Source organism: Lynx canadensis, chromosome F2, assembly GCF_007474595.2.
Source record: "Lynx canadensis isolate LIC74 chromosome F2, mLynCan4.pri.v2, whole genome shotgun sequence".
Lineage (NCBI taxonomy): Eukaryota > Metazoa > Chordata > Mammalia > Carnivora > Felidae > Lynx > Lynx canadensis.
The window spans coordinates 30,429,324-30,444,155 of NC_044320.2; positions in this window are offsets into that span (position 1 = coordinate 30,429,324).

Here is a 14,832-nt window from a genome sequence, read left to right on the forward strand (position 1 = left end):
ATGTGCTTTTGCCAGTGTCTCTCTGTGTGTCCAAATTTCCTCTTCCTATAAAGACACAAATCAGCTTGGATTAGGCCCACCCTAATGGCTTCATTTTAACCTAAGCCCCTCATTAAAGTGTTTATCTCCAAATATAGTCATACGCTGAGGTACTAAAGGTTAGGGCTTCAGCATATAAATTTGGGTGTAGGGAGAACAAGTCAGCCGTCAACAACATAGAGACGTAAACAGACCTGTTTGATTTCATGCTTATAAATGACCTCCTCTTTATAGATTGACTTTCCACATACATTTTCTTATTGAGATTAACTGGACTGGTCAAATTTCCTCAAAGCCACTTTTCTGCATATCCATTTTCTCATTGACACTAGGATATACCACAGACACTTCTAACTCAACATGTCCTCACCTTGAGTCATTGATGACTCCTCATAACCTTTACCTCCTTTTGTGTTCTAGCTTTGTTATTGATGCCACCATTCACCTGTTCAAACCAGCCTGAAGCTTAAGCTATTGAGTCTTTTTTCTTCATTACCTCCTTTCCTATCATAAGTTTGGTTGACTCAGGCTCTATAACCTTTTCCAAATCTGTCCTCTTGCCCATTATCATCTCATTGCTTTGGTTAGGGCTCTTATTTTATCTTGCCTTCATTGCTACAATAACCTCCTTATGATTTTCAATCTATTCAATTCATACTCTATATATGGCCATCAGAGAATTTCCCCTAAAATGTAAGCATGGCCATTTTGTTTTCTTTAACTTCAATGGCTCCAATTGCTAAAGTTTGGCTCTATTAAGAAGGCTCATTAGGGTGTCTGTGTATCCCTTCAAACCCCTCTCTAGTCTCACCCCAAATACCACATCTCCAGCCAGAACATGTTCCCTGAGTATGTCACTCATGTTTCCTTCCTTTTAGCTGTGGTCATGCTTTTATCTCTTCCCAGAGTAATCTGTTCTCCCCTGGTTCTTTCTCTCAAAATCATGCTGACTTAGCCAACTCCCATCCATCTGACTTTGTTCCACTCTTACCTTCTCAGGTACCAGAGACTCTTTCCTATCTCCCATAGAGCATTTACCATCTCTATTCTACCATTTATAAGGCTGCTGCAATTATTTGCTTTTCTGCGTCTTTTTCACTCCCCTGAGAGTCCCTCATGGAAGAAATAGTTTCTTGGCAATCTGTTAATTTTTATAGCTCTAGCTAATATAATGAGATTAGGGATATTGTCCCTGGAGTCTGACTGACTGGGTTTCATTTCATCCTAACATTTCATCTTGAGATGTTAGTTCACCTCTTTAAACTTGCTACAAAGTAGACAAGAAGTACCGGTTATCTCATTATTTGGGCTATTTTTTTTATTGACTAAAAAGAGAATGAATACTTTTTTTAGAGAAAGAAATGTATTCTATTTTTTTTTTTTTCTGAATGATGTAAATATGTCACCACCAAAAGGCAACAAAATAGAAAACTCTTAGTTGTCTTTCTTGCATCTTACAGAAAGCTGGGAAGGGTGTTTGAGGTTATGTGTCAGGATTATGGATGTTTCATACTTACCATTTTATCATCTTAATTTTACATTGACTTTTCCTCAGCCCTCTTTTTAAAGGAATCATATTAACATACTGTGTAGGGGGAATGAGCAAATTAAACTTCACTGCATTCTCAGGCATAGTTGTGAGGATAAGAAAGCATATTCTTAGAGAAAAGCCTAATAACATTATCTACTACTGCAGCCTCTTACCTAGTAGTATTTTATTATTTACTCTTGGAATTATTCCCAGATGTCATTATACCAGCATCATTAACATATCAATTAAGCAGATATATAATCTTCACTCTCAGTTTATTTGGCATCTGGCATGTCTATATTTATTTTTAAAAAAGTATTCAGTGTATTTCATCCATATTTTTTTAAATGTATTTTTAAAGTCTTTGGATTTTTATTAATTTCTTTATGTTGGAAATACTACCTTTTGTTTCCATAAGCATGGCATGAAGCTAATAATTAAAACATGATGGAAATGGGACATAATAGGCATTTGATACATATTTGTCAGAAGATATCACATATAATTTACCTTTTAAATATTGATGTCATAATCTATAAATCACACATACATGAATAGTTTCAGATTGTTTTTGATGAGGAGGAATTTCAAATCACCAAAGGAAATCAACTGAATTCTCATATCGGTAGTTGAATTTAGATATCAGTATATTGTTCATTTCTGTACTTTGGGTTCATGTTACAGATCATAAATCAGATTTTCTCTAATCCTTTAAGTGTCAAACAATTCTGTGAAAATAAGCCAAATACTTCCCTCTTTTACATAATGGGATGTGACTTCAGATAAATGTTGAAAAAATAGATAGGAAAGAATGTTTCATTAAAGGGAATACAAAGGGGGTTGAACATGTAATATTTTTCATAAATTCACTCATGCTCAGAAAGCAGAGCACAGCCAAACAGCAAGACATAAAACTCTTCATGAGTAATAACAAACACATTGAAAAAAACCCACAAGGCTTGTCCTTTTCCTACCATAATAAAAATGCAGCATTAAAAATAGTACAACAAAAACAATTCACTCATCAACGAGTGTGATTTTTTAAAATTAAAAATCAACGATGGAATTTCTGTTTATGTGTGTGTTTTTAGGCAATCTTACATGAAAAAAACATTGATATGTTGGTAATAAAATAACCTCAAATCTGCATTAATTTTATTTAAAAAAATTTTTTAATGTTTATTTATTTTTGAAGGAGAGAGAGACAGAGTGTGATTGGGGGAGGGGCAGAGAGACACACACACACAGAATCTGAAGCAGGCTTCAGGCTCTGAGCTGTCAGCACAGAGCCTGATGCAGGGCTCGAACTCACAAACCAAGAGATCATGACCTGAGCCGAAGTCAGATGCTCAATGAACTGAGCCACCCAGGCGCCCTGCATTAATTTTAAAATGTAAATTTATGTTTCTTTTTTCTTTTTTCTTTTTTTATTTATTTTTTTTTCAATGTTTATTTATTTTTGGGACAGAGAGAGACAGAGCATGAACGGGGGAGGAGCAGAGAGAGAGGGAGACACAGAATCGGAAACAGGCTCCAGGCTCTGAGCCATCAGCCCAGAGCCCGACGCGGGGCTTGAACTCACGGACCGCGAGATCGTGACCTGGCTGAAGTCGGACGCTTAACCGACTGCGCCACCCAGGCGCCCCTCTTTTTTCTTTTTTAGAAAAAGTTTATTTATTTATTTTAAGAGAGAGAGAGAGGAGAGAGGGTGTGCATGCCCACAGTGCGGGGAGGCAGAGGGATGGAAAGAGAGAATCCCAAGCAGGCTCCACACAGTCACTATCTGACAGCTGTGAGATCATGACCTGAGCCGGAAATCAAGAGTCAGACACTTAACGGACTGAGCCAGCCAGGTGACCCTAAAATTATATGTCTTAAATGATGTATTCATACTCATGACTTTGGATTAAAATCTAGGGCTTAACCTTATATTAAATTAAATACCTAAGCATGCCTTCAGATATTCTATATGTTGATTTGCAAATGTAAAAGCCTACACACAACTGTGCTCTCAGATTTGGCAATTATGTATAGTTGGATTAAAATATTTTGGAAGGAAGATACTAAATTCAGACCATTATCAAAATTCTATTACATGTTTCACTGTAAGAAATTGAGATGTTAAAAATACTTATGCTTTTGATTTTATCTCATTAAAATAATGCACCATTAAGAAAGATGCACATGGACCAAGAAAAGCTTTGGGGATTTTTTCCTCCAATCTAAGAATAGAAAGGAGACAGGCCAGTGACGGACTATAATATGCAGTGAAACATAACTCTTGGCAATATTTCCCAACCAAAGTTCTCTGAGGGGGTAAATACGCATTTGGACTACAGAAATCAGTGTACCTAATTTACTTAGAGTCTTACAAGGCATTTGACAAGGTTCCACACCAAAGACTGATAAAAACAAACAAAATCAGGTTGCCATTGGATTTAAAGAAATATTTGCTTTAAATGTAGAACTGGCTAAAAGACACGAATAAAAGTTAAAGATAATGGGGAATGCTTGTACGTAAATGTGTGCCTCAAATGTCTTTTATGGGGAATAATAACCGTTATGTATATTTGAAAAATAACTTAGTAAGAGCAGAAACTGGAATTCAAGGCAAATAGAGGTAAATTGAAGGGAATTTTCTAAAAGAACAAAACAAAGAAATAAAACCACCCAAAAATACATGTGAAAGGGAACATAAGAAAAATAATTTTGACCCATATTCTAAATATTAATAGCTTAAAATTGGCATAATGAAATCCCTCCTCACCAATCTCTCATGCTGTCACCAGCTACAGAGTTATTTTCTTCCTTCTTTGTCCCCATCAGAAGTGAGAAACATTTGGGATATTTTACTTAATTCTCCATTTGCCTGTTTCTCACTTGAAGGTGAGCTCTTGGAGGAAAGGGATAGCATATGATTCACCTTATGTTTCCAGCACCTTGAAAGGTACACACAACATAATAACAGCACCCATATACAATAAAAGTTCATTAAATGGATTAAAAGAGAACTAGAACTCCATTTTACAGCTTGCTTCACATTGCACAATATTGCATGCAATACCTCTTTATGATGGAAAGTGCTTTTCCTAACAGCTGAATTTGTAAAATAAACTGTTCTTTTCTCTCTCTCTCTCTCTCTCTCTCTCTCTCTCTCTGTGTGTGTGTGTGTGTGTGTGTGTGTGTGTGTGTGTGTTTTAAGCTGTATTTCAGGAATAGCATCTCCTGTTGATTTCAAAGGTTTTGGACATCTAGTCTTTGACACAAAGCTCTAAATAGTGAGTTTTGAAAGGGACAGATGAGAAAGAGCCCTCTTCTGCTTATTATTCAGCTGGCCAGAAGTAGGAGGGAAAGGCAAATCTGTAGGCAGAAGAGAGGATCCCAGTGGCCCTACCTTCTCCTCTCCAGGGTCCACTGCAAAAGGGAAGAGGAAAGAAAGAAACTGGAAAGGCACCATGAAATCTAGGAGCACTCAACTTGATTATTTTTCACCCAGTCACAAACTTAATGTGAATATAATGACCTAAAAGTAAACTTGAAACTAAGCAGGCAATGATCACTTAAGAAACATAATATCAAATGATTAACTTTGTTTTATTTCACTTTATTATATTTTATTTTGTTTTAAGTTTTTATTTTAATTCCAGTTAGTTAACACATAGTGTTATATTAGTTACAGGTGTACCTTTGTTTATTTTAAAACTCTTCCTGACTGTAAACTCTTTGTGGACAAAAATTTTGTTTGCCTTACTTGACTTTTTATTCCCAGGTCCTAGCATTGCACTTAGCACATTAGCATGTACTCACTATGTACTCACTGAATGATTGAATAAACAAAGAAATAAAACTCCTAGGAACTGAGCAAAGCAAAAAGCAAACAATAAAAAAAACCCAAACAAACAAATAAACAAACACCTTATTACACAGGCAGTTACTAAAATGTGAACAAATTGAACTGTCTGAAATTCTTTGAAGAATGATTAGGGAATAGGAACACATACAAAAAAAAGTAGGTAAAGTTAGGGTTGTTTTTTTTTTTTTTTTTCCAATTATTCATTTACAAGATGGTTGTTTGGAAATCAGAATTTCCCACAGACTCATGTTTTACATAGTGATTGGCAAGTACCCCAAATACTATTTTACCAATAATGTAACAGGAAAAATTAATTAGTCATGTTTTTAAGATAATGCAAGTTAAGTTTCAACTTGAAAGGCCCTGGCTGGAATTTAAATTCCTCTTAAAAGTGTCTTTCAAAAAGTTTTTCCATATAGACAGAATAATGTGTGAAAAGATATTCAGCATTATTAGCCATTAGGGAAGTGCTAATTGAAACTACAATATGATACCAAAACACACCTATAAGAATGGCTAAAATTCTTAAAAAGTGCTAACATAAAATGCTGGTGAGGATGTGGAGAAACTTATGTAGGTACAATCAGTTTCTCTTAGCCACTGATTATGAGATGAAAGGAAAAAAAACTTAGTTGAATCATATAAAACTGTCAAAAAAAAAACCACACAAGATACTAAAAAGTTACTTACTATATTACAATGGCACAAAATTTGTACTGCCAATTTGTATTCTAATTCAAAATATTTTCAACAATTTAATCAATCTCTTAGAAAGAAATCTAATCAATCTCTTAGAAAGAATAAACAATAGAAACTCTTAATAATGAAGAGACACAAGCCAGCTAAGTAGATGGTGATTGTATAATATTATTCATTTACCTGATAGAATTGAGTATGTGAAACTTTTATCTGGAGCTTTGTCCATAAAGCATTTGTGGCCTCTACAGACAGGCAGTTTCAATAATAAAGGAGAAATTCATTTAATACAGTTATGTCCTAACTTGCTGGAACTGCTACTTCATGTAGCTTATAATACAGAAGGAACATTTCAAGAGTATTTTATGTTCCTTTGCTCACTGTAACATCTGTAAAGTGCTGACAAGATAAAAATAATCTGGACTTAGACTAACTGTTGAAAGCAAATCATTGTGTATTCATTTTATGGTGAGAGATAGTGTTCTGGTTGAAAAAGAAAGCATAATACTTAGGTATTGCAGAGTAGAATATTAAGAGAAGTAAGCTTGTTATTTTACCTTTTGGATTTTCCTGTGTATTACTGAGCTTGAAACACTTAAATAGTGTGATTCTGAGAATTCTTAAGTACAGTTACTAAGCTGATTCCATCTAGAAAAGTTTTGATGCTATGTGGCCAGACAGAACTCCTAAGTAGTGGTCCATATCCAGATACTGAACAGGTCCTTGGAGTTCAGAAAAAATAGCAGAGGCTGCTCCAGTCATTTGCTCAGAGTAGCAAGAAATATCCATATGGAATTTGCATAAAAATCTCAAACCTTGGACAAGTAACCTAAAATTTCTACGTCCCAGTTTCCTCATTGATAAAGTGGGGATCAGTATATCCACTTCTACAATTGTTATACAGTTTAAATGAAGTGAAACTGTAAAACACTTCAGTTAGTGCCTTCTGCATGTTTACTGTTCTATAAGAGTTTTTAGTATTAAGACACAAACTTCGTTGAAGAAAAAAAAAAAAAAATTTAAAAAAAAAAAAAAAAAAAAAAGGGGCGCCTGGGTGGCGCAGTCGGTTAAGCGTCCGACTTCAGCCAGGTCACGATCTCGCGGTCCGGGAGTTCGAGCCCCGCGTCGGGCTCTGGGCCGATGGCTCGGAGCCTGGAGCCTGTTTCCGATTCTGTGTCTCCCTCTCTCTCTGCCCCTCCCCCGTTCATGCTCTGTCTCTCTCTGTCGCAAAAATAAATAAACGTTGAAAAAAAAAAAAAAATTTAAAAAAAAAAAAAAAAAAAAAAGGGGCGCCTGGGTGGCGTAGTCGGTTAAGCGTCCGACTTCAGCCAGGTCACGATCTCGCGGTCCGTGAGTTCGAGCCCCGCGTCGGGCTCTGGGCCGATGGCTCGGAGCCTGGAGCCTGTTTCCGATTCTGTGTCTCCCTCTCTCTCTGCCCCTCCCCCGTTCATGCTCTGTCTCTCTCTGTCCCAAAAATAAATAAACGTTGAAAAAAAAAAAAATTAAAAAAAAAAAAAGACACAAACTTGTAGCACATAGTAGCGTAGTGCCTTGCTACTTATAAATGCATGGTCTGTGGATCAGCAGCATTTACATCACCTGGAAGTTTGTTAGATGCAAAATTTCTGGTCCCACTCCAGACCTACTGTCTGCATTTTAACAAGATCCCTGGGTGTCTGTCTACACAGTAAAGATGAAAAAGGCTGGCTGGAGCAGTAGATTCATACTGAGGTATTTCTCTGGCTTCTATAAAGTGCTACCTGCCTTAATCTTTGCAGACTTCTGGAAGCTGGCCTCACTTCCTGGTCATATCTGAGTGGCCTAAATGTGGACACCTGCCCTGGCTGTACTAAAAATGTTCTCTTTCAAGGATTCCAAATGAGTGAGACACAAAGACTGGAAAAGTGGATACTGAATCACATTCCCTAGGAGGGAAAATCTACAAACTCCAGCAGTTGGAATAGCAAGAGTTTTCTCAATTCCTGCTCTCATTTTCTGTTGTCCTGCAATGCCTGCTGGCTTGTATGTCTGCATAGGCTGCAGAAGATATGCCCTCATACACTCGGTTCTTGTTCCCAAACCACCCTAGTGCTCCTGGGTCCTTAGAAAAATTTTCCCACCTGTCCCCAGGGTTTTAGGGAAATAACCCAAAAGGGCCCTGAGAGGACAAAGTAGAACTATTCTCCTTACAGATGCACCACCAAGGTTTCAGAAGAGTCAGTTTCAAAATCTACTAGGCACAGAAAGAGCTAGCAGCCTCTGTCCTCCCTCACCAGGAAATCCTCACTTGATAAAAATAAGTTACTCAGGTTTATGAGGATTCCAACTTACAGGTATCTTGTCTTCATTGGAAAAAAGGTAAAGAAGGACAATGAATGAACCAAATACCAGAAACAGAGCAAAGAAACAATTGGTGCCAATTACCTGTTCTGGATCCTCAGGCATACATGTTGAAAAATCTATTATTTTGTAACATATGGGGTGTAATAGTTTTGCTCAGGCTCTTGTTTTGCTCTAGCTAAAACTGTGTAGCCTATCAGATTGAATCAAAAATAGAACCATTTTCAAGTCAATATAGCTAACTAAATGAAGTTTCTTTCAGGTGCAGAAACCTCCTAGTGATAGCATCACATGCATTTTAAAGTGGCTCTTTTAGAGACTCGGTGTGCGTAAGCCATTCAATGTCTGCTGGGCTTGGGGGATCTGAGCTAGGAAACACCTAGTGCAAACAAGACTTTCATTAGGCTAAGTTCTGCTTTTTACCTTCAGAGGGGAATGTGTTAATCTTGCTCCTTACTGAGTGGAATATTTAATCAGCATTTTTATAAGGAGTGGAATTTCCATAAGTTAGAAACATGGTCTCCAGTAAGTACATGGTCTAAATCCCCATCTCTATTCTTACACATGCTCTTGACCATAATGTTTCACTTTCAAGTATTTCAGCACCATAAATGGTTTGCATAGCCCTGTGGGTCATCAGATCTCTTAATTTACTGAAAGCCTGAGTGCATTTAATAATTGCTGGGCACTCAAAGCCAAAGCTAGTCATCATTGGTTATTTACTTCTCTTTTCCTCTACAAAAAGGGAGAGAGCCAAATTCCCATAGCTGTCCCAATCTTCTCCCTCCCAAATGGAGAGAGAGAAAGTTTCTGCCAAAGCAGATTGTGTGCAGCTCTCCCTGCTTTGAAGCTGCCAGTTTTCCTAAGTACAGAATCAGGACTAATACATCATCCTTGAACTTTAAATTTCTAATGTGCCCTGACATTTGGAATAGCTTAGGATCCAAAGGGATAAGAAAGCGGTAGATTCTCCTTGTTTAATGATTTATCCTTTGTTTTCAATCTCCTTTTGCAGCTCAGGGCAGCTTACTGGTATCAGTCTCCAAAGGGAGAAGCCTAGGGTGGTCTTCCAGTGATTTGGAGGAAGGGCAGGTATATATGTGTTGAGACCATCATACAATTAAGGAATTTCTTCAACTATCAGGAAAAAGGGAATAGTGATTAATTTAATTTTTTTCAAGTGGAAATACAGGGAATTGGGTGAAATTTTGATAGATCAAAAGGAATGAAATGCCTGAGGTATGAGAACATAGGTAATAGCACCTCTATTTTCTAGTTTTAATTTCTCACAAGCTATTTTCCTCCCATTCAGCTTCTGCTTAATTCTTGAATTGAACACTAGCATTTTTAGCATTTCGTGTAACAAGGACCACAGGTTCTAACCACAGCACTAAAAATCACTGAGAATTAATAGAATTGCAGCTGTGTCTACACATTGCCAAATATCAGTACCGATCTTAGGGAGAAAGGAGAAAAAACATGCAAAAAGCAATAGAAACTTTGCTTTGGAAAGTCTCAAGTAGCTTTTTCAGCTGGAAGGATATCTGAGATGCAAATGCCTTAGTAAAACTAGTCAGTCACCTAGATACTAAGGATGAGCTTCAAGATACTCCCACTGTGTGTTAAAAATACAGCTAATGATCCAGGAACAACAATTATCTTTTTGTGCTATTAAAAAAAAAGCTGCTATCATTTTGTTAACACCACTATGAATTGCTTAGGCCACCCAGAAGTAAGACCTTCCAATCACTCCAGTCTGTGAACTCCCCTAAGATAAGGACAGATTTGTTTTATCAGTCAGTTAACTTTCTGAGCACTGACAACAACAACAAAAAATGTAACTCACCACATTAAGATGCCATTACAGTAGTTGTTTTGCAAAAGTAAATACATATTAAAACCTAAATGATTAAGACATTTCAATGGAAAGTAATTATGTCTCATATATTTCTTTTCCTATGTTAGGAAATATTTTTGACATAAATATAGCTTGGAGTTAGTCTATGAATTCTATTCCTACAGGTAATATGGAAGAGAAGGTGCTCAAAGTTGTGCCCATATTCCTTGACTTTTCTCTCTACCCCTCTGACTCATCTCAACCAAAGAAAATCCAAGTTTTGCATGTGTGTATGACTAATCATAATGCTGAGCTTATGATTTTATAGCCAGAGAGATCTTTAGTGTGAGCTTTGGAGCCAGGCTACTTGATTTGAATCCTGCTTCAGGCACTTAGAATAGATCTATAACCTTGGGCCAGGCAATCTCTGGTGCCTCCATTTACTCCTCTGTAAGAGGGGGATCATAATAGTACCTACCTCACAAGATGGGTTTCAAGAAGTAGATGAATTAATCCATAACTGCACTCAGAACACACTGAAACTGGCCCAGAGACAGCACTAGACCAATAGTTCTTGGTTTTAGCTAAATGTGTTATTTCATAGTGTAGAAAACCAAAAACTGAAGTTAATTCTACTGAAGCTCATCTTGGAATTTGTTTTGTTTTGCCCCTTTATCTTGTCAATGATTTGTGGTCTGTTAAGTTTTCCCCTAGCTATCCTAATGTCAATCCTTGTCAATGTGCCCTTGAAAGATGCATATACCCAGAGCCCTGAAAATAGCATATTTCCATACAGCTTTTTCTCTAAAGTGTGACAGTTTCCACCTTAGCTATTACATGTGGTCAAAACACATCTTGTAAATTCATCACTTGGGGGTGACTACTTCCATATTTCCATTTCATAATCATACACAGGATCATTGCTTACAATAGAGTCTAATTTCTCTTTTTTAATTTGTAATACATTTATCACCCTGCTCTACCAATCTCATTATCCTTTTTAAAAAAGTCTAATCCTGTTAAAATTGTTTGAAAAGATTCTATATTACTTTGCAAATCTTTAGGTTAATAAAGTATAACTCATGATGTCAGTAATGTTATCATTAAAGTGTAGTGTTGATTTTGATTCTTGTTTTGTTATTTTTCTCTGTATTGTTATAAATTTCCCCTCCTGTTATATAGGTAAAAAACTTGGAAATCTGGTGTTTTTTTCTCCTGCTTCTCTATCCCACATCTCTACAAAGAGTTGAGTAAACTTTACAAGTGCTGGTTACTTACGGAAACAAAAGTGCTTGTTACAATTCAGTAACTGGGGTGGAGCAGGCACTTTTAATCTGAGCACAGCAATTTACAAGACAGAGTGCAGTTCCAAGAACCTTACATAAGCTCCCAAGAACCCAGGCTACACTGTCAGACACCTATCATTAAACTGCCTCCTGCCAAAGGATGGCTGTGGCCCTGTCACCCTGGTCAGCCCCGCAAGTCTCATTCACACCCCTTTTAATTGGCAGGCTCCCACTCTGGGCACCTCCATGGCCCTTGAAGCCTTTTTTTTTCAGACAGATAACTTGACACTGCAAATTTGGCTGAGAGCCTGCTGGTGTGGGATGTCTTTACATCCACCCTCAGTGGTCACCTCAGTTTATATCCTTGAAATTCCAGCCTAAACATTTTGCAAATTACATTCCAGGGTAGAAAGATGTGGTCGCCTGAGAGGGGTGGCTGGCCCCTTCACCTGTTCAAAGTAGGAAGATTTGATAACTGGGAAAAGAAGGGGTGAAAAGGTGTTTTCTCCATGGACAGGAAGAAGGGACGAGAAGACTATCATCATCGTATCAGCTTTTCAGGACGGGAGGAAGCCTAGAGTGTGTGGCGTTTTGTTTCCGACACGAATGAGGCAGCGGGCTCGGGAAACCTGATAACAGCTGTTGTGACCTTGGGGTCTGGAAACGGTTTCACTGATTGAAGTCATATAAGTTCAGCTAAATTTGAATGTGCTGTAAATATTTATCTGGCAGCCTGACATACAGTTGTTCCTGAAATTATGGGGCAGAGTCTTATCTTTCCTAGCATATAATTTTTGAAATGCTCTTCTGGATGGTGTTTAAGATTATAAATATAACTGAGTTATTGTTTTGTGCTCGGCTTTTCTCAGGCTTTGAGCCTGGTTAAAAGAAAAGAGGGTGTTTTCTGGCAACTCTGTTTTCCTAAATATATTGGAGACTGCAAGGAAAATCTGCTTAGAGACTAAGCCTTGGTGAAACATAAACAGTCTGCTTCAGCTGCAGCAATATATTTTCCCTCTCACATTTCCAGAGATGCTGGTATACAAGACCTCAGATCCAATAAGTATTTTATGTGAGAAATTGTTAATACGCAACATTCTTTTCCAGTGAGTTATTGAGTTGTAGTCTGCAAATGAGGCAGGCGACAAGCTAGTCTTGAATGAACTCATCCTTTTTTGCTTTAAAAGCTACTCTGAGCCAGCCCCACTGAGACACTGGGCATAAGAAACAGCAGGAACACAAACAGACCAGAGCCAGTCCCTTGATGGGTCCTCCGTCACATGGACCCGTCATCTCCCATTGACTTACATAGCACTTCACCCAGGAGGGTGTTGCCCTTTGAAGAGAACATGTGTGTAGTCAGAAGCAGGCCAGGATGAAAGGAGGGATAAGAATGAAACTGTCCAGGATTTAATATGAGACCAAAACTGATGTGCAACCACGTTGATGGTGTTCCATTGATTATAAGAGCCCATTTAATAATCTAATTTTTCTAACATCTCCAGACATTTTTACCAGCTGAGACAACTTCTAGGTTTATTAGAAATTCCCAGTTTGATTTAGATTTACCATTGAAGAACTTGACCATGTACTCCAAGAAGATAGTCAACCCTGTGGCCAGCTAATACATATGCAAAATTGCAGCATTGAGAGAGATCCTATAGCTCTGCTACATAATTAACAAAATCTTTTTCATGCAGTTGATTTCTTTTGCAGTGCTTATACTCAACAATCATTTATTATAGAAGTATGAGACATCAAGGTCTAAACTACTTCTGGTGATATAAAGGTGAACCAGCCATAGACCTTACTTCCAGATACTTCACAATCATGTAGAGGAAGGAAGGTGAGAAGAGTTTCCAATCTAAGTATGATATAATTTCATAAGTAGTATGTTAGCGAGATGTGTTTGAGACAGGACCCAGTAGTAATCTCATCAAATGTCTTGGTGGAAGTAGGAGTAGCCAGAAATTTTAATCTTATTATGGAGTTATTTTTGGCAAGATGGGGGTGTTGTGCAATAGACTGTCTAAAATAACACATTTCCATTTAGGGTCTTTTATTCTGTTTGCTTTAAGATTGAATGAAAGTGTTTAGTATTTCAAACCCAAGCCAAATTTACATCACACATATAAGCAGACATTATAGCATAAGGTGGAGAGGGCTGATATATGACATGTATTTTTACAGTCCCGTCCATGCCCACTGCAGATATTCAATTCAACCATGGCTCTCTTTCTGAAAAATTTAGCTTCAGACTTCTTATTCTACATAGCCTTCAAACAGTTACTAATAATCAATCCTAGTGGGCATACCTAATGAAACTTATTTTATCATCTCAGGTATATATATTCTCAGAGTCTATGGTGGAGACATTATTTACTAACTAGTAATTTTTGATAGTAGACTTATGTTTTCTGCCTTTTGACAACTTTATTTTTCAAGGATTTCAATTTTATCATTAGAAAATATCCCAAATAACTAAAAAATAGGTAAGAAATGTATAGATTATCAATGAAACAGTTCTATATTTCCACAAAACCTACTTGGGGTTAATTCTATCTCTTTGAGGTTAGATTACACCATTGAGGAGCTCAAAAAAGTCCATAATGACCCAAAACCATAGTGTTTGTAAGTGTAAATTTAAAATATAATAATAATAGGGGCACCTGGGTGGCTCAGTCGGTTAGGCGTCCAACTTCGGCTCAGGTCATGATCTCGCACTTCGTGAGTTCGAGCCCCGCGTCGGGCTCTGTGCTGACAGCTCAGAGCCTGGAGCCTGTTTCAGATTCTGTGTCTCCCTCTCTCTCTGCCCCCCCCCCCCCCGTTCATGCTCTGTCTCTCCCTGTCTCAAAAATAAATAAACGTTAAAAAAATTTAAAATATAATAATAATAATAATAATAATAATAATAGAAGAAGAAGAAGAAGAAGAAGAAGAAGAAGAAGAAGAAGAAGAAGAAGAAAAGAAGAAGAGGAAAAAGGCAGCGGAAGGGAAGAGGAAGGACTCATGGGATTTAAACATTTCCAGATATATTATTATAGAATCAGTTCAGATTGTATGCAAGTTTCAATTGCTGGGTTAAGTCATCATTTTAATTTATTTACAAAATAATGTGAGCATATATAATGCTTCTGCAAACCCTAATGTGCCTGTTCTAGTCAGGGTAGCAAAAGTTATGCTGCGGTAATTAACAACTCCAAATTTCAGTGGCTTAAATAGCAGTTTTCTTCTTTAACATGAAAATTCT